The sequence below is a fragment of the Salmo trutta genome, chromosome 34, assembly GCF_901001165.1.
Source record: "Salmo trutta chromosome 34, fSalTru1.1, whole genome shotgun sequence".
Lineage (NCBI taxonomy): Eukaryota > Metazoa > Chordata > Actinopteri > Salmoniformes > Salmonidae > Salmo > Salmo trutta.
The window spans coordinates 5,527,769-5,546,934 of record NC_042990.1 but is presented as its reverse complement, the minus strand read 5'-3'; the positions used below and the strand labels follow the sequence as shown (position 1 = coordinate 5,546,934).

General features: G+C 44.3%; 1 pseudogene; it reads left to right on the top strand.

Moving 5' to 3' along the window:
- LOC115173389 (sodium/hydrogen exchanger 3-like) overlaps positions 1 to 19,166 on the top strand; it is a 52,035-nt pseudogene that overhangs the window by 1,174 nt on the left and 31,695 nt on the right.

The following is a 19,166-nucleotide window of genomic DNA, read 5'->3' as shown; positions in this document are numbered from 1 at the left end:
TATAATAGTAATCCGTCACTGTTACGCAGAATGTTTCTGTAAAGAATAAATGGCTTTTAACCCTGGTACCTAAGCATTTTATATTGCGCAAGAGTTGTGGTCTACTGTAGACAACAGTGTGTTTTCCCCATAATGGGAAAATATCTGGCATTTTTCTTCCTCCGCAGATGTATGACGCTTGCTTTCTTCCATCCTCTTCTCCACCAGCATTCTCAGTCAATTTATTCTGCTTGGTGATAATTGGGGACAATGGACCATGTCTGGTTGGTGTGCTTAGTAAAGGGGGCCAGGATGGAGTCAAACCTGCTCCAATCAGTATAAAATATGCACTGTAAAATGACGTGTTTGGACTCTAGAACTTTTGAACTGTTGCATACTTCACTATACCTCCTGTGAACATCTACATGAAGTAGAGAGGAGATTCAGAAACTCTTGGAGGACAATGGAAGTGAGTAAAAAACATGATTTTTACCTTTAACAATAAATATTTTATTTACTTTCATTGTCATGCAAAAGTTGCTAAATCTCCTCTTTAAAATTCATGCACCTTGGTTGGAGAGTGAGGTAGCAGTGATCCCTTCCCTTAAGATCTACATGCAAGAACATGATCAACTAATAAACTGTTGACTGTATTGTGCCCTCATCCTCTGTCACCAGTCTAATCAAAACACAACCAGGCTATAGCCACGTTTATACCTGGTTCTAATGTGCAACCTTTGTCTTGATCTTGTCCACATTCTGATTGTGCCTACATTTCTAGACAGGATTGGCGTAGACGATTAAAAGACGTGTTGTGATCAGATCTTATAAGTGTAAACAGATAAGATTAGGTCAAGATCAGGACGAAGGACGCATGCTAGGGTCAGGTATAAACAGGGCTTCTGAAATTAATTCCCAGCCTATTGGCCTAGTTTTGGTAGGAATGGATAGAAGAGGAATGGCTGATTAGCCTAACCTATAAGGAATCAAGGTAAGACCCAAGTGCAGTCTGTGTGAAGTAACAATTTTTATTGTAACCACAGGGGCAGGCAAACAACAGGTCAAGGCAGCCAAGGGTTGATAATCCAGAGCAGAGGTCAAGGTACAGGACGGCAGGCAGGCTCAGGTCAGGCAGAGGTCGGTAATCCAGAGGTGGAGCAAAGGTACAGAACGGCAGGCAGGCTCAGGCAGAGTTAAGTAATCCAGAGGTGGAGCAAAGGTACAGGACGGGTAGAGTGGTCAGGTACAGGGTCAGGACAAGTAAGGGCCAAAAACCAGGATGGGTGGGAAAAGACAGGACAAATGCTGGTAAATCAAATCAAAATCAAATCAAATTTATTTATATAGCCTTTCGTACATCAGCTGAAATCTCAAAGTGCTGTACAGAAACCCAGCCTAAAACCCCAAACAGCAAGCAATGCATGTGAAAGAAGCACGGTGGCTGGGAAAAACTCCCTAGGAAAAACTCCTGAGAAAGGCCAAAAACCTAGGAAGAAACCTAGAGAGGAACCAGGCTATGAGGGGTGGCCAGTCCTCTTCTGGCTGTGCCGGGTGGATATTATAACAGAACAAGGTCAAGATGTTAAAATGTTCGTAAATGACCAGCATGGTCAAATAATAATAATCATAGTAATTGTCGAGGGTGCAACAAGCACGTCCGGTGAACAGGTCAGGGTTCCGTAGCCGCAGGCAGAACAGTTGAAACTGGAGCAGCAGCATGGCCAGGTGGACTGGGGACAGCAAGGAGTCATCATGCCAGGTAGTCCTGAGGCATGGTCCTAGGGCTCAGGTCCTCCGAGAGAAAGAAAGAAAGAGAGAAAGAGAGAGAGAATTAGAGAGAGCATATTTACATTCACACAGGACACCGGATAAGACAAGAGAATACTCCAGATGTAACAGACTGACCCTAGCCCCCCGACACATAAACTACTGCAGCATAAATACTGGAGGCTGAGACAGGAGGGATCAGAAGACACTGTGGCCCCATCCGATGATACCCCCGGACAGCGCCAAACAGGCAGGATATAACCCCACCCACTTTGCCAAAGCACAGCCCCCACACCACTAGAGGGATATCTACAACCACCAACTTACCGTCCGAAGACAAGGCCGAGTATAGCCCACAAAGATGTCCGCCACGGCACAACCCAAGGGGGGGGCGCCAACCCAGACAGGAAGACCACGTCAGTGGCTCAACCTACTCAAGTGACGCACCCCTCCCATGGACGGCATGGAAGAACACCAGTAAGTCAGTGACTCAGCCCCTGTAAAAGGGTTAGAGGCAGAGAATCCCAGTGGGAAGAGGGGAACCGACAGGGCAGAGACAGCAAGGGCGGTTCGTTGCTCCAGCCTTTCCGTTCACCTTCACACTCCTGGGCCAGACTATACTTAATCATAGGACCTACTGAAGAGATAAGTCTTCAGTAAAGACTTAAAGGTTGAGACTGAGTCTGCGTCTCTCACATGGGTAGGCAGACCATTCCATAAAAATGGAGCTCTATAGGAGAAAGCCCTACCTCCAGCCGTTTGCTTAGAAATTCTAGGGACAATTAGGAGGCCTGCGTCTTGTGACCGTAGCGTACGTGTAGGTATGTACGGCAGGACCAAATCGGAAAGATAGGTAGGAGCAAGCCCATGTAATGCTTTGTAGGTTAGCAGTAAAACCTTGAAATCAGCCCTTGCCTTAACAGGAAGCCAGTGTAGGGAGGCTAGCACCGGAGTAATATGATCAAATTTTTTGGTTCTAGTCAGGATTCTAGCAGCCGTATTTAGCACTAACTGAAGTTTGTTTAGTGCTTTATCCGGGTAGCCGGAAAGTAGAGCATTGCAGTAGTCGAGCCTAGAAGTAACAAAAGCATGAATTAATTTTTCTGCGTCATTTTTGGACAGAAAGTTTCTGATTTTTGCAATGTTACGTAGATGGAAAAAAGCTGTCCTTGAAGCAGTCTTGATATGTTCTTCAAAAGAGAGATCAGGGTCCAGAGTAACGCCGAGGTCCTTCAGTTTTATTTGAGACGACTGTACAACCATCCAGATTAATTGTCAGATTCAACAGAAGATCTCTTTGTTTCTTGGGACCTAGGACAAGCATCTCTGTTTTGTCCGAGTTTAAAAGTAGAACATTTGCAGCCATCCACTTCCTTATGTCTGAAACACAGGCTTCTAGCGAGGGCAATTTTGGGGCTTCACCATGTTTCATTGAAATGTACAGCTGTGTGTCGTCTGCATAGCAGTGAAATTTAACATTATGTTTTCGAATGACATCCCCAAGAGGTAAAATATATAGTGAAAACAATAGTGGTCCTAGAACGGAACCTTGAGGAACACCGAAATTTACAATTGATTTGTCAGAGGACGAACCATTCACAGAGACAAACTGATATCTTTCCGACAGATAAGATCTAAACCAGGCCAGAACTTGTCCATGTAGACCAATTTGGGTTTCCAATCTCTCCAAAAGAATGTGGTGATCGATGGTATCAAAGGCGGCACTAAGATCTAGGAGCATGAGGACAGATGCAGAGCCTCGGTCTGACGTCATTAAAAGGTCATTTACCACCTTCACAAGTGCAGTCTCAGTGCTATGATGGGGTCTAAAACCAGACTGAAGCGTTTCGTATACATTGTTTGTCTTCAGGAAGGCAGTGAGTTGCTGCGCAACAACTTTTTCTAAAATTTTTGAGAGGAATGGAAGATTCGATATAGGCCGATAGTTTTTTTATAATTTCTGGGTCAAGATTCGGCTTTTTCAAAAGAGGCTTTATTACTGCCACTTTTAGTGAGCTTGTTACACATCCGGTGGATAGAGAGCCGTTTATTATGTTCAACATAGGAGGGCCAAGCACAGGAAGCAGCTCTTTCAGTAGTTTAGTTGGAATAGGGTCCAGTATGCAGCTTGAGGGTTTGGAGGCCATGATTATTTTCATCATTATGTCAAGAGATATAGTACTAAAACACTTTAGTATCTCCCTTGATCCTAGGTCCTGGCAGAGTTGTGCAGACTCTGGACAATGAAGCCCTGGAGGAATACCCAGATTTAAAGAGGAGTCCGTAATTTGCTTTCTAATGATCATGATCTTTTCCTCAAAGAAGTTCATAAATTTATTACTGCTGAAGTGAAAGCCATCCTCCATTTGCGAATGCTGCTTTTTAGTTAGCTTTGCGACAGTGTCAAAAAGAAATTTCGGATTGTTCTTATTTTCCTCAATTAAGTTGGAAAAATAGGATGATCGTGCAGCAGTGAGGGCTCTTCGATACTGCGCGGTACTGTCTTTCCAAGCTAGTCGGAAGACTTCCAGTTTAGTGTGGCGCCATTTCCGTTCCAATTTTCTGGAAGCTTGCTTCAGAGCTCGTGTATTTTCTGTATACCAGGGAGCTAGTTTCTTATGACAGATGTTTTTAATTTTTAGGGGTGCAACTGCATCTAGGGTATTGCGCAAGGTTGAATTGAGTTCCTCGGTTAGGTGGTTAACTGATTCTTGTCCTCTGACGTCCTTGGGTAGGCAGAGGGAGTCTGGAAGGGCATCAAGGAATCTTTGGGTTGTCTGAGAATTTATAGCACGACTTTTAATCTTCCTTGGTTGGGGTCTGAGCAGATTATTTGTTGCAATTGTAAACGCAATAAAATGGTGGTCCGATAATCCAGGATTATGAGGAAAAACATTAAGATCCACAACATTTATTCCATGGGACAAAACTAGGTCCAGAGTATGACTGTGGCAGTGAGTAGGTCCAGAGACATGTTGGACAAAACCCACTGAGTCGATGATGGCTCCGAAAGCCTTTTGGAGTGGGTCTGTGGACTTTTCCATGTGAATGTTAAAGTCACCAAAAATTAGAATATTATCTGCTATGACTACAAGATCCGATAGGAATTCAGGGAACTCAGTAAGGAACACTGCATATGGCCCAGGAGGCCTGTAAACAGTAGCTATAAAAAGTGATTGAGTAGGCTGCATAGATTTCATGACTAGAAGCTCAAAAGACGAAAACGTCATTGTTTTTTTTTTGTAAATTGAAATTTGCTATCGTAAATGTTAGCAACACCTCCGCCTTTGCCGGATGCACGGGGAGTTTGGTCACTAGTGTAACCAGGGGGTGAGGCCTCATTTAACACAGTAAATTCATCAGGCTTAAGCCATGTTTCAGTCAGGCCAATCACATCAAGATTATGATCAGTGATTAGTTCATTGACTATAACTGCCTTGGAAGTGAGGGATCTAACATTAAGTAACCCAATTTTGAGATGTGAAGTATCACAATCTCTTTCAATAATGGCAGGAATGGAGGAGGTCTTTATACTAGTAAGATTACTGAAGCGAACACCGCCATTTTTAATTTTGCCCAACCAAGATCGAGGCACAGGTAAACTTGACAAACAAGACAAACTGTCAATAGACAAACAGAAAACACAGGTATAAGTACACAGGGGATAATGGGGAAAATGGGAAACATCTGGAGGGGGGTGGAGACAAGTACAACGACAGGTGAAACAGATCAGGGTGTGACATAACCTAGGGTTGATAACTTGTAGTGGACTGATTTCTTGTATTCATCTAATTCAATCATCACAAAAATCTCTTGGGCTGGCTTCACTATTTGACAGGAGGTAAAAGCCCATTGCTGGTAACTCCAGTTCAAAATGGAAGGTTGGCAGTCCTGATTAGTAATCTGTAAAGAGAGCTTAGAAAGAGGGTTTTCCCATGCGTAGAACATCAAAAACATATTTGGCAGTGGTTACTTATGGAAATGTGCTATAAAAGCATTTCATTGCAGGCGTAACGTCATTTTGCACAATGATGAAAATGTAAAGAACATTACAAAGCACATGAGTATTCTGAGGTTGCTGTAGGTTGCCTTCAGCAACCTGTAGGTTGCCTTTAGGGCATTAGTAGCAGAAAAGCAGAAGGGTTAAAAGAACACCTGAATGCTATAGCTCATAGTGACTCAATTGCAACTGGTATGAACTTAGCAAATGTTGAATATACACTACAAATGTCACGTCCTGACCATGGTAAGCTGTTATTTTCTATGGTAGAGTAGGTCAGGGTGTGACGGGGTACGGCGGGGTATTCTATGTGTTCTATTTCTATGTTCTTAGGTTCTAGTTTTTGTATTTCTATGTTGATTTGTTTGGGATGAGCTCCAATTAGAGGCAGCTGGTCCTCATTGTCTCTAATTGGAGATCATACTTAAGTAGGGGTTTTTCTTCCTGGGTTTTGAGGGTGATTATTTTTGATCAGTGTTTGTTTCACCTCCTGCGTCAGGTTTTGTTGATTCAGTTTATTTTATGTATTGCATAGTTTCACAGATTAAATAAAATGTGGAACGACACACACGCTGCACTTTGGTCCTCTTCTTCCTTCGACAGCCGTGACAACAAAGATACAACATTGAGACATTAGTTCATTTATATGGCTAATAATGTGAATTGATGCATGCCATATTTTTCCACCCTATTTAGCCATGGAGTTAAACATTTGGCTGTAAATTAAGTAGATAATAATAAACCCGCCTCTAATGTATGTTAAAGTAACATTTGACTTATTTATAATGTCTGCAAATTAGATTACTCACAGGGCCTGTTATGCAAATGCATCCTCAAGTTAATGGCTTCAGTTTCAAAACACTTCCAGCTGTTAGGCCTTACTAAGTCCAAAAGGCTTATGTGAGCACTGTGTTACATTGACTGCTGAACAAGTCACTATGTGTACACATATACTGACACATACTTTGTACTGACTTGTGACTTATTCACTTACAAGCTATGATAACAAACAGTTCCAAGTTAAAAAATAAAGTTTCAGTTGGATGTACCTGTGCCACCTGTGTAAGGAGTATTATTTACTATGCTGATTGAGTCCAGTAAATATCCAGTGACAGATAGCAGTTAGTGTCGTTTTAAGGAAATTAAACACGTATCCTAAATGTCATGATGCCTCCGGACCAAGCTCCTGACCCAAACAACATCGTCACTATGGAGTTCACCAGAATAGTGTTCTCATCACAAATACATGCCATTGTATCCTACTAGACAAGTTTCTGTTGTGCACTATATCAATTACGTTAACATACAAATACGTATCCACAGATTTATTTTCCCATGTACACACACCTGCGTGAGAATGTGGGCATGAAACACCTCTCTGAGGCCAGGCAAACAATGAACTGAAATTACACACCAAATGTAAAAACTTTTCATCTGGCTTGAAAGCACAGATTAGTATGAAGTTTCCTCCTTGAGAGTGGCATAGTAATCTCTGCCAGTACAGTAGAGACTGAGAAACACAGAGAGAGTCTCTGCCCTTGATTGAGTAGAGTAGAGATTTTTTTGCTGCATTATTTATTTAGTGAAATGCCAAGCAGAACTTTCTGCTGGGGGCAGCGTTGCTGACTTGCACCATGGACCTGGTGGTTGAGGGTATTTAGGTAGGAGCACCCCATGGGTCGCATCCAGAGTCAGGAGTGGTGGGATCGAACCATAGCCAGGCTGGAATGGACCATGGGTCCAGCCTGTCAGGGATACAAATTGTGACTTTTATGTGGTACCATGTGGAAGCCCCCTACCTCATTGTCTTAAGAATATTGGTGGCTGGGGTATCCAAAATGGGTATGTATACAGGGGGATGCGGTCAGCTTTAGGGGTCTTGAGGATCAGATGACAAAGCTGCAGATTCACTGTTAGACAATGATGATTGATAAATTGTTTGAATTGAGTGTTTTGAACTTTTGGGGAGAGCAGTTGTGATCAAATAAAAGCTTAAAAAGAGGAGACAATACTACTCAGACTAAATCCAGGGTCCACACCTGCCACAGTTTAAAATAATGTTACAGACACAAACTCTGTCAGTAAATATATCGCAGAGTTGGTAGTATTCACAATGATGCTGGCAGACAGATAAGGCTATGAAAGTTGTAATGACTTTCTCTGTGGCCTGGACTCAAAAATTACTCTTTCATGATCATAAAACACAATCAAGAATTTGTTCTTAGATTCTGACCTTTCATGTACTTTTTTTTAATAAATTTTTTTATTTTACCTTTATTTTACCTTTACCAAGTCAGTTAAGAACAAATTCTTATTTTATGTATACTTTGGGTCTCATTTCAAACGAGAAAGTTAACTTTCATAATTCAATACAATGTTCATTGGAGGAAAGATGTAGGCCTAACTGAGTGTAGGACAAAGACGGGAATAATAGGATTTGAAGTCAATTGTAAACATCAGACAGATCGAATGGAGCAGGCAATATCATCCAGTGAGAATGAAAGTTTTTTTTGTATAGCATTTGGGCCATAAATAGGCTCAACATAATTCTACTACTGTCTGGCAACTATAGCCCTCGTCAGTGTTATCAACAAGTATAAGTAGCTGCGTCCCGGACTGGTCTCAGAGTAGTGGTTGTATCGAAAGGAGTGGGTGTGTCCAAAGCGCTCTGCTATAGGTTAGACGCTCTTGATTGAACGGTGTTGTCTATGCCATTAAGTATTCCCATTGGTCAATTCCAGACCGTTCTCTACCTGATGTTGCGGAGCCTTCTGACATGCTGCGTTGTTTTGTGGCTAATATATTTCCTTTGTTTTCTTTTGCCGATTTTCAAAGTCACTTACTATCCAGAGCAAATGCATCACCATATTTGTCTGAACAGTGGGTAACACCGTAACAATAACCAATGTACCAGCAGTTATAGCACACAAGTAGGTTGCCTACAGTGGATGACTAAATATAGCATGCACGCACAACCTTACAAATATAGTTGAATTATAAGAGAAACACACAGAGTATAAATGATCAATGGATAGACAGAATAACATAATTTACATAGGTAAGACGGAACACAGAAATCCTAAGATGGTAAAGTAGTGAACATATGAGTCTGAAAGTGCTTTGTCCCCGTTATCATTCAACTTTCTGACCCTCTTTATCTTTCATTCTCTCTACGTATCTCTGAATTTGTCTCTTTTGTCCTTGTCTCTCTCTCTCTTCACCAACAGTGTTCCAGCTGAAACCCAGCCTGACCAGTGTGATCCCGGAGAGCGGCCTCCTCATTTGCATCGGTTGGGCCCTGGGCGGCATCATCTACTGGGCAGACAAGGTGCAGACCTTCAGGCTGCAGCCCTTCACCTTCTTCTTCTACCTGCTGCCTCAGATCGTCCTGGATTCGGGCTACTCCATACCCAACAAGCTGTTTTTCAGCAACTTGGGCTCCATCCTGGTTTACGCAGTTATTGGCACCTGCTGGAATGCTGCCACTTTGGGACTCGCCCTTTGGGGGTGTTGGTTGGGCGGGGCCATAGGTAAGGCAGCCAATGTGTGTCCCAAATTCCTATTATAGTGCACTACTTTTGACCAGGGGGCCCGTAGAGCAGATCAACATAAAATATGAGTTCTTCTATAGTTTTCCGATGATTGAAACTGGCATTTTCAATGGCATGATTGAAACTGAGGTCCTCAATCAGAGTTAATGTGTAAGGTAGATGAATGGTCTGAGATCATAACACCTTTTACCCTGGGCCTCTGTAGGTGATATTGACATTGGCCTTCTGCAGTTGCTGTTGTTTGGGAGTCTGATTGCTGCTGTGGACCCCGTGGCTGTGATTGCCGTGTTTGAGGAGGTCCATGTCAACGAGGTCCTGTACATTCTGGTGTTTGGGGAGTCCCTTCTCAACGACGGCGTCACAGTGGTCAGTCTCACAAACTTCATCCTCATTTATCATTATTAGGCTGCGTCACAAATTGTACCCTTTTCCCTATGTCAGCCATGCTGACCAAGAACGGTGTCAATACGGAACGAGGCCTACATTTAGAATTTTTTTTGGAACTCAGTAGGGCTTTCAACTTACTCATCTTGAAAGGTGTAATAGTAGAATACACAAGCTGCAATTTTGTAATTTGGCAGTGCTTCAACAGTTTTACTCTTATGTCAGTCATTGCTGAACTTAAAGAGCTATTTTTGACAGTTGATCAACTAGCCCATGTTAGCTAACGTTTTTCACCCCATTGGTTTTGTTGTAATGTTTGAGTCACTCAGATATCACATGAACACACATAAGACATGGCAAAATGTGTACAGTTGCAGGAAATGAGCTGTAAAACTGAAAAATGTTCTCTCCACCCCATGGAAAAATGTATAGAATTTGAAGGAATTTGCTTTAAAACATACACATTTTCCTTCCACCCAATGGCAAAATGAGAAGTGGGGGTTTGTTACTATGCTGATAATGACAATATCCATCCGGACCTTTGCAGTCCTAGTTAATTTGTGTGATTGGACTTTCTCAAATACTATTTGAATATCCCTGTCCTACTGTATATAGTGCACTACTTTTGATCAGGTTCCCTTCAGTTGGTAGCCTACAGTTTGTATCATTCCATTTGCTAAATCTGTAAATGCTGTCATATCCGTGTTGTTGTTTCTGAGGATCAATAGTAGTAGTTCATCATATTTCATGTAAAAAAAATGACATGTAGGCTAATTAAATCATTATGGAGTGCAGACCAAGCCGTAACAGTTTGAACCTGAGGCATGGCGCAATACTTGGCCGTGCAATCCCACTGGGAACATCACGTAATTTCAAGGTGGACATTTGGTTGAGACGTTCATCAATGAGATTTAAACCCTTATTCACCCAACTCCAAAATAAGTTTGTTGAATTCCTAATGTGTACAACTTAATTCCAATGGAAAAACTGTTCGATTTTTGGTTTAGGTATCATCTAAATGTGTCATCACTGTGCTTTCAACCATTTTAAAAGCACAACAACGTTCAAATGGGAATACAATGTCTGAGTAGTTTTTATTTATACAACAGTGTTATCAATGTGCTTCATCTAGAAACAATCAAATTACCTGGATTGCAGTTGAGATTAGTGCATTCAGAAAGTATTCAGACCCCTTGAATTTTTTCACATTTTGTTACGTTACAGCCTTTGTCTAAAATGGATTAAATAAAAAATAAAAATCCTCAGCAATCTACGCACAATACCTGTCACGACTTCCGCCGAAGTCGGTCCCTCTCCTTGTTCAGGCGGCATTCGGCGGTCGACGTCACCAGCTTTCTAGCCATCGCCAATCCACTTTTCATTTTCCATTTGTTTTGTCCTTGTTTTCTACACACCTGGTTTCTATTCCCCAATTACGTGTTCATTATTTAACCCTCTGTTTCCCCCATATTTGTGTGCGTGTTTGTTTATAATGTTCAGGTCGTTACTTGTTGGCTGGTATTGTTTGCTGGGTTCGTTATTACACCCGTTATTTATGAGTGACCGGTAACTTCACGCACCTTTAGTATTTGTTTTATACTGGTGCTGTTCGTGGAATAAATTACCTTGTACACTCATCTCTGCTCTCCTGCACCTGATTCCATGCACCAGTTACCCACAGCCTGACAGAAACACGCTCCCCAAATGGAGTCAGCAGGAGCAGTTACCCCGGTACTAGGTTGAGGAGCGCGTCCAGCAGCTTGAGGCGATGCTACAACATCTTGGCACCACCATGGATCGCGTCCTACAGACAATGGAGCGCTGGGAGAGAAGAGGAGTTCCTCCAGCGCCTCCCCCAGCACCACCAAGGACACCACTGATCACCGCTCCTTCACCCGGTCCCAGTGGGATTTGGCTCTCCTTTCCGAGGGAGTATTTTTTTATTTATTTTTTTATTTCACCTTTATTTAACCAGGTAGGCAAGTTGAGAACAAGTTCTCATTTACAATTGCGACCTGGCCAAGATAAAGCAAAGCAGTTCGACAACATACAAAAACACAGAGTTACACATGGAGTAAAACAACATACAATCAATGATGCAGTAGAAAAAAAATAAGACTATATACAATGTGAGCAAATGATGTGAGATAATGGAGGTAAAGGCAAAAAAATGCCATGGTGGCAAAGTAAATAAAGTATGGCAAGAAAAACACTGGAATGGTAGATTTGTAGTTTGAAGAAAGTTAAAAGTTAAAATATAAATAATATGGTGCAAAGGAGCAAAATAAATAAAATAAATAAATACAGTAGGGGAAAAGGTAGTAGTTTGGGCTCAATTAAAGATGGGCTATGTACAGGTGCAGAGATCTGTGAGCTGCTCTGACAGCTGGTGCTTAAAGCTAGTGAGGTGATGGGAAGGCAGCGGGATATCAGGGTTTCCTACTCCAACTGGAGCTCTACCTGGCGACAGCGCACCTGGCTCCTTTGGACCGCGAGAGCGTGTCCGCCCTCGTCTCCTGTCTCTCAGGGAAAGCCCTGGATTGGGCCAACACCGTATGGGAGGAAGGAGGAGCGGTGCTGGACCAACACAAGGATTTCACCCGCCGATTCAGGGCAGTCTTCGACCACCCGCCTGAGGGTAGAGCAGCGGGTGAACGTCTCGTCCACCTTAGGCAGGGGACGAGGAGCGCACAGGAGTTCGCATTGGACTTCCGGACCCTGGCCGCCGGCGCGGGGTGGAACGACAGGGCCCTGATCGATCACTATCGTTGTAGTTTGTGTGAGGACGTCCGTCGGGAGTTGGCCAGTAGGGACACAATTCTGACCTTCGACCAGCTGGTGGACATGTCCATAAGGTTAGATAACCTGCTGGCTACCTGCGGACGTCCAGATCGGGGTCTGTCCGCTCCGACGCCCATGGAGCTAGGAGGTGCTGCAATTAGTGCGACCGGAGGGGGGGCCGATCCATGAACCATCTGTGGTCGCAGAGGGCACACTGTCGGTCGGTGCTGGGGAGGTTCCTCTAAGAGTCGAGGCAGCAGACAGGGCACTCTCGTGTCATCCCAGGTGAGTCGGTACCAGGCTCACCCAGAGCCCCTCGTTGCTCACATGTTTTTGTTTATTAATTTTCCGCAGTTTTCCCCGCATAAGGCGCTCGTAGATTCAGGCGCAGCTGGGAATATTATTGACAGATCATTTGCCCATAGTTTAGGGATCCCCATTGTTCCTGTGGATATGCCTTTCCATGTGCACGCCCTAGATAGTCGACCATTAGGGTCAGTGCCAATTAGGGAGGCCATCGCTCCACTGGGCATGGTTGCGCAGGAGGGTCACAAGGAGAGAATCAGTCTCTTCCTTATTAATTCTCCTGCATTTCACATGGTGCCGGGCCTACCGTGGTTTGCCTGTCATGACCCCACTATTTTGTGACAACAGAGGGCTCTCACAGGGTGGTCACGAAAGTGACTCCTTACCCGTTCCACAACGGCATTGGTCGCACCTGTCGGTGGCCTTTCTTACCGATCTTCCCCCCTCACAGGGTAACACCACGATCCTGGTCATTGTGGATCAGTTCTCTAAGTCCTGTCGTCTCCTCCCTCTGCCTGGTCTCCCTACGGCCCTACAGACTGTGGAGGCCTTGTTTACGCACGTCTTACGACACTACGGGGTGCCTGGGGATATAGTGTCTGATCGAGGTCCCCAGTTCACGTCTAGGGTCTGGAATGCAGTCATGGAACGTCTGGGGGTCTCGATCAGCCTTCTTTTTACAGAAGGCGAGAGCCAAATTGGCATATTCAGGGGGAACGCGCTTGGTGGAGACCTGGTCTGGACTTTCCACCATAGTAGCACCAACGGAAACCCCTAAACACCTCCCCGAGCACTCTTGCGACCACCCCGTGAGAGCCCTCTGTGGCCAAGAAACAGTGGGGTCATGACAAGCTAACCAGGGTAGGCCTAGCACCACAGGAAATGCAGGAAAGTCAATAAGGAAGAGACTAATTCTCTCCTTGTGACCTCCCTGCGTCACCATGCCCAGAGGAGCGGTGGCCTCCCTAATCAACCCTGACCCTAATGGTCGACTATCTAAGGCATGAACGGGGAAGGGCACAGCCACGGGAACAATGGGGATCCCTAAACTATGAGCGAAGGATCTATCTATAAAATTCCCAGCCACGCCTGAATCGACGAGCACCTTATGCTGGGAATGCTGCACACATATGTGCAACAGAGGGCTCTGGGTGAGAATGGTGCCGGCTCACCTGGGGTGACGCCAGAGCGCCCTACCTGCTGCCTCGATACCCAGAGGAACCAACCCGACACCCGGCAGTGTGACCTCTGCGGCCACAGATGGTGCATGAGCTGGAACCCCTCTGGTCTCCCTGAGCACCGCCCCTCCCAGCTCCATGGGTATCGGAGAGGGGGTGCATGGGGATGGAACCAACAGACCCCGATCTGAACGTCCGCGGGTAGCCAACAGGTTATCCAGCCAGCTGATAAACGTGAGGGTGGTGTCTCTGCAGGCCAACTCCCGACGGACGTCCTCGCGCAGACTGCAGCGATAATGGTCGATCAGGGCCCTGTCGTTCCATCCCGTGCCGGCAGCCAGGGTCCGAAACTCCAGGGCAAACTCCTGGGCGCTCCTCGTTCCCTGCCTAAGGTGGACGAGACGTTCACCCGCCGCTCTACCCTCGGGCGGGTGGTCGAAGACTGCCCGGAAGTGGCGGGTGAACTCCTCAAACTGGTCCAACGCCGCATCTCCCTCTCTTCACACGGCGTTGGCCCACTCCAGTGCTTCCCGGTGAGGCACGAGACGAGGGCGGACACACTCTCACGGCCCGAAGGAGCCGGGTGGACGGTTGTCAGGTATAAGTCCAGCTGCAACAGGAACCCCTGGCAGTTCGCAGCCGTCCCGTCGTATTCCTGGGGAAGGGATAGACGAATCTCACTGGGTCCAGGAGAAGGAGGGGCACGTAGTGGAGACCCCGGTTGTGCTGGTGGAGGCGCTGGAAGAACTCCCTGTCTCTCCCAGCGGGTCCATTGTCTGGACAACATGGTCCATGGCGGTGCCAAGATGGTGGAGCATTGCTGCGTGCTCCCGGACGCGCTCCTCCACCCCTATACCCAGGGTACCTGCTCCTGCTGACTCCATAAGTTCGGTCCGGAATTCTGTAGGGGGTGCGTACTGGCGGCAGAGAAGTCAGGCGCAGGAGAGCAAAAACTGATTTACAACGGCGCAGTTTAATAAATAAAACCACCGTAAACAGAACAATAACTGAATGGGTAAACAAAACCCGTCACACACCAGCATAACGTGCACAAGCACTACAATAAACAATTCCGGACAAGGACATGGAGGGAACAGAGGGTTAAATACACAACATGTAATGATGGAATTGAAACCAGGTGTGTGAGAAGACAAGACAAAACAAATGGAAAATGAAAGGTGGATTGGCGATGGCTCGAAGACCGATGACGTTGACCACCGAACGCCGCCAGAACAAGGAGAGGGACCGACTTTGGCGTAAGTCGTGACACTAGGCCTGTATGTATTGTCTTTTTTTATCGTGCGTTGAAATATATTTTCAATTTATTATGGATCCCATTAACTGCTGCCAAGGGAGCGAGAGAGAGGGAAAGGATTTCCACAGCAGCAGACTATGATCCATCATGTCAAAAGCCGCATTGAAGTCTAACAAAACAGCCCCCACAATCTTTTTATCATCAATTCTACAAGGTGTCAAAAGGGTTCCCTTTGGGTGGTGGACCATTCTTGATACACAGAAACGGTTGAGCGTGAAAAACCCAGTAGCATTGCAGTTCTTGACACACTCAAACCAGTGTGCCTGGCACCTACACTCTTAGAAAAAAAGGTGCTATCTAGAACCTAAAAGGGTTCTTCGGCTGTCCCCATAGGAGAACCCTTTGAAGAACCCTTTTTGGTTCCAGGTAGAACCTTTTTGGATCCAGATAGAACCCTTATGGGTTCCATGTCCTACCTTTTCTAAGCGTGCACTACCATACCCTGTTCAAAGGCACTTAAATATGGTAACTTATCCATTCACCCTCTGAATGGCACACATACACAATCCATGTCTCAAGGCTTAAACATCCTTCTTTAACCTGTCTCCTCCCCTTCATCTACACTGATTGGAAGTGGATTTAACAGGTGACATCAATATGGGATCATAGCTTTCACCTGGTCAGTCTATGTCATGGAAAGAGCAAGTGTTTCTAATGTTTTGTACACTCAGTGTATAAATGATGGTTACATTTAATTTGAAGGAGTTGCCATGCCGCTTTGGTAGCAGCCTAGACAGAGCTCTTGTAAATGTGTACATATTTAGTTATTTTCAAATGTTTTTATCCATTGTTTTTGGAACCAACATTTACATTTTTTATGAGTTTTTATTGCATATACTGTATATTGCAGATTGACTGACAGGTCAACCCTTTTTGGCTTGGCTAGCGAGCTGGCTAATGTTTTTGTTTATGCATCTGGACACAGTACCAGCTTTTATATTTCACCTGGCTGCCAGTTTCTGATATTTTGAGAACATCGTGAGAGGAATGGAAGATTGACAAATACAGTGCTGAGGCAAAGGGTTTAGAGAGAGGATGACTGGCTACTATTCTGAACTTTGTGTGGTGAGCTTTCTGGTGCCCAGAGCTGCCGGGGCTTCACCCAAGTGGGTGCTTCACAGAGTGGAAGAGGTGAAGTCCAGTTGCTATATGATTCAGGCTGGTTTCCAGACTTGCCTAATACAAGACCACCAGCAGACTCCATCACCATCATTTACCATCCTCTGTCCAGCTCCCTCCGCTCAAGCCATGAACTGACCCTCTCCATCAACAGAGGATGCAGCATTGAAAGACTTGGCCTCTATTGGTTGACCTGACCTGCCATGATATATTGTTTGTTCTTTGCTTATGAAGCGCTTTGAGATTTCTATTATGAAAAGCGCTATATAAGTTACATTTATTATTATTATTTGCTCTGATAAACCAACCCTTTAGAATGACTTTGATAGCAACAGTGAATCTATTTAGTGGAGATCTCTCAATCATTCTCACAATAGCACAGTGGTAGTAGTCAGTGACAAATGTCAAAGCTAAGCAGGGCAGGGCAGGGCAGGGCTAAAACCCTGGGTGGTAGACCATACGGATAGCTGTAGATCAACTTTCCAGCGTATTTTTTCTGATAGTGGATATAACATCAAAGATCTATGTTTGTCTATGTTGAGTGATGAAACAGTACTGGTTGACTTTTTGCAAATCCACGTGTTGTACACGTAGATTTGTTGTACACGTAGATTTGTTGTACACGTAGATTTGTTTTACACGTAGATTCCACGTCACAATACATGTGACAAATTATATTGAAACAATGTTGATTCAACTCGTTTGTGCCTAGTGGGATCACACAGTTCCATGGGCAATTTTCTAAATTACCTTTTTTTTTTTTTTTTTTTTGTAAAACCTGATTTTTCCATGTGCAGCTTAGGGTTCATGAAAACTTCCCTAAGCATACAGTTAAATATCACTGCTTTAAAATCTATGCATGGATTCTGAAACTAAAGATAAATATGTTCTGATGGCTATCTTGCATTGATCTCCATTCTGAACGCCTTCTTCATAGGCTACATTCTAATGTTGTTCAGATCACATTCCGTATTTAAAGGGATTGCTTTAAATACTCACTGAACAAATTGGTAGGCCACCCAGTGGGTGTATTTTCTGGGATTTAATTAAAGCCACACACGCAAATCTTGTTACGCATGTGCATAGGGTAAGTCTGAAGATGCCTTTCATATGGAATAGGGGTGCCATTTGGGACACAAGCTTAATGTTTACACTACAATTTTTTTGGCAAAAACATTTACATCACTTTTTGTAATTTGTCAATTAAGAATTGTGAGTTCCAAATGTAGTGCTATTTATCATGGGAAACCTAAACCTGACAAATGAAGTGCAAAGGCAATACACAAGACACGGCACCTTTACTGAACTGCACCAGTCAGTCACATGACTTACTTCTGGGAATGCTGTCTGTCTGTAGGTCGACATAACAACATCAATCACATACAAATAGACCAATAATACAATCTTAATCTAATGGATTACATTACACAATTTATTAAATTAATTGTAACATTAAATAACGTAATGTTCAATGTATTTGGTTGCTTAACCTCCCCACCACAGACCGGTCATCTTTATTTCCATGTTCCCTCAGGTGCTGTTCAATGTGTTTAATGCATTTGTGTCGCTTGGAGGGGCAAAAATCAACGCTGTAGAGATCATCAAAGGCATAAGTACGTAAGAGCGTCACACCTTGGCTACGTCCCAAATGGCACCCTATTCCTTATGTAGTTGACTTCTTTTGACCATGGCCCATTGTGTAGTACTTTTTACGAGAGCCCTATGTGGGGAATAGGGTGCCATTTGGGATGCAGTGTTTGATTTTCAGGCCAACAAATAGAGCCCTGTCACGTAGTCAACAGCGACAGCTTCTTGTGCCAACTTGAAGCAAACTGCTAGGATAATGCAACAAGTAATCGAGTATGTAATCTATCTAACCCAGGGGTAGGCAACCCTGGTCCTGGAGAGCTGTTTTTGATTTAACCGACCTGAAAGACCAGGTGTGTTGAATTTAGGCAGTCACTGAACTGATCAATTAGCTCAGTTGGTCAGGTAGGGTGCCTAGTTGGGACAAAATCCTGCAGCTCTCCAGGAACAGGTTGTATGTATTGTATTTATTCATGAAACAAGTGTAGGAACAAGTATCTTTGTTCCCTGTTTGCGTCTCCATATGTCATTCTGTCTCACTTCTTCCTCTTCTTTCTCCCTGTTTCCCTTTTCTCTCTCATCACCCTCCCCCACCCTGTGTAGTCTCGTTCTTCGTGGTGGCGCTCGGAGGCTCCCTGGTTGGCGTTATCTTTGCTCTGCTGATCTCGCTCTTGACCAGATGCACCAAGAACATCCAGATTATCGAGCCAGGCTTCATCTTTGTCCTGGGCTACCTCTCTTACCTCACAGCCGAGATGCTCTCGCTATCTCCTATCCTGTCGTAAGTCTTTCTGAGTGTTGTGTTGATTTATTAGGCCTTTTACAACCTTTCCATTAAGGGGGTTTCCATTGAAAACCTAACATGATATTTCCACTTACCTTGGCTTAGTTTTTAGATACAATATGTATTTCAGGTACATAGCTCCTTTTTTTCTAAGTGTGTACTACCTAGAACCTAAGAGTTCTTCAGCTGTCCCCATAGTATAACCCTTTTTGGGTTCCAGGTAGAACCCTTTCACAGAAGGTTCTACATAGAACCCAAAAATATTCTACATGGAAGCAAAAAGGGTTCTCCCTGGAACCGAAAAGGGTTCTACTTTGGAGACAGCCGAAGAAACCTTTTTTCTAAGAATGTATGTTTGAGCCATGTATGACCCTTGAGGTTGACTCTGGTCGACTATGGCAGAGCTCTCTACATA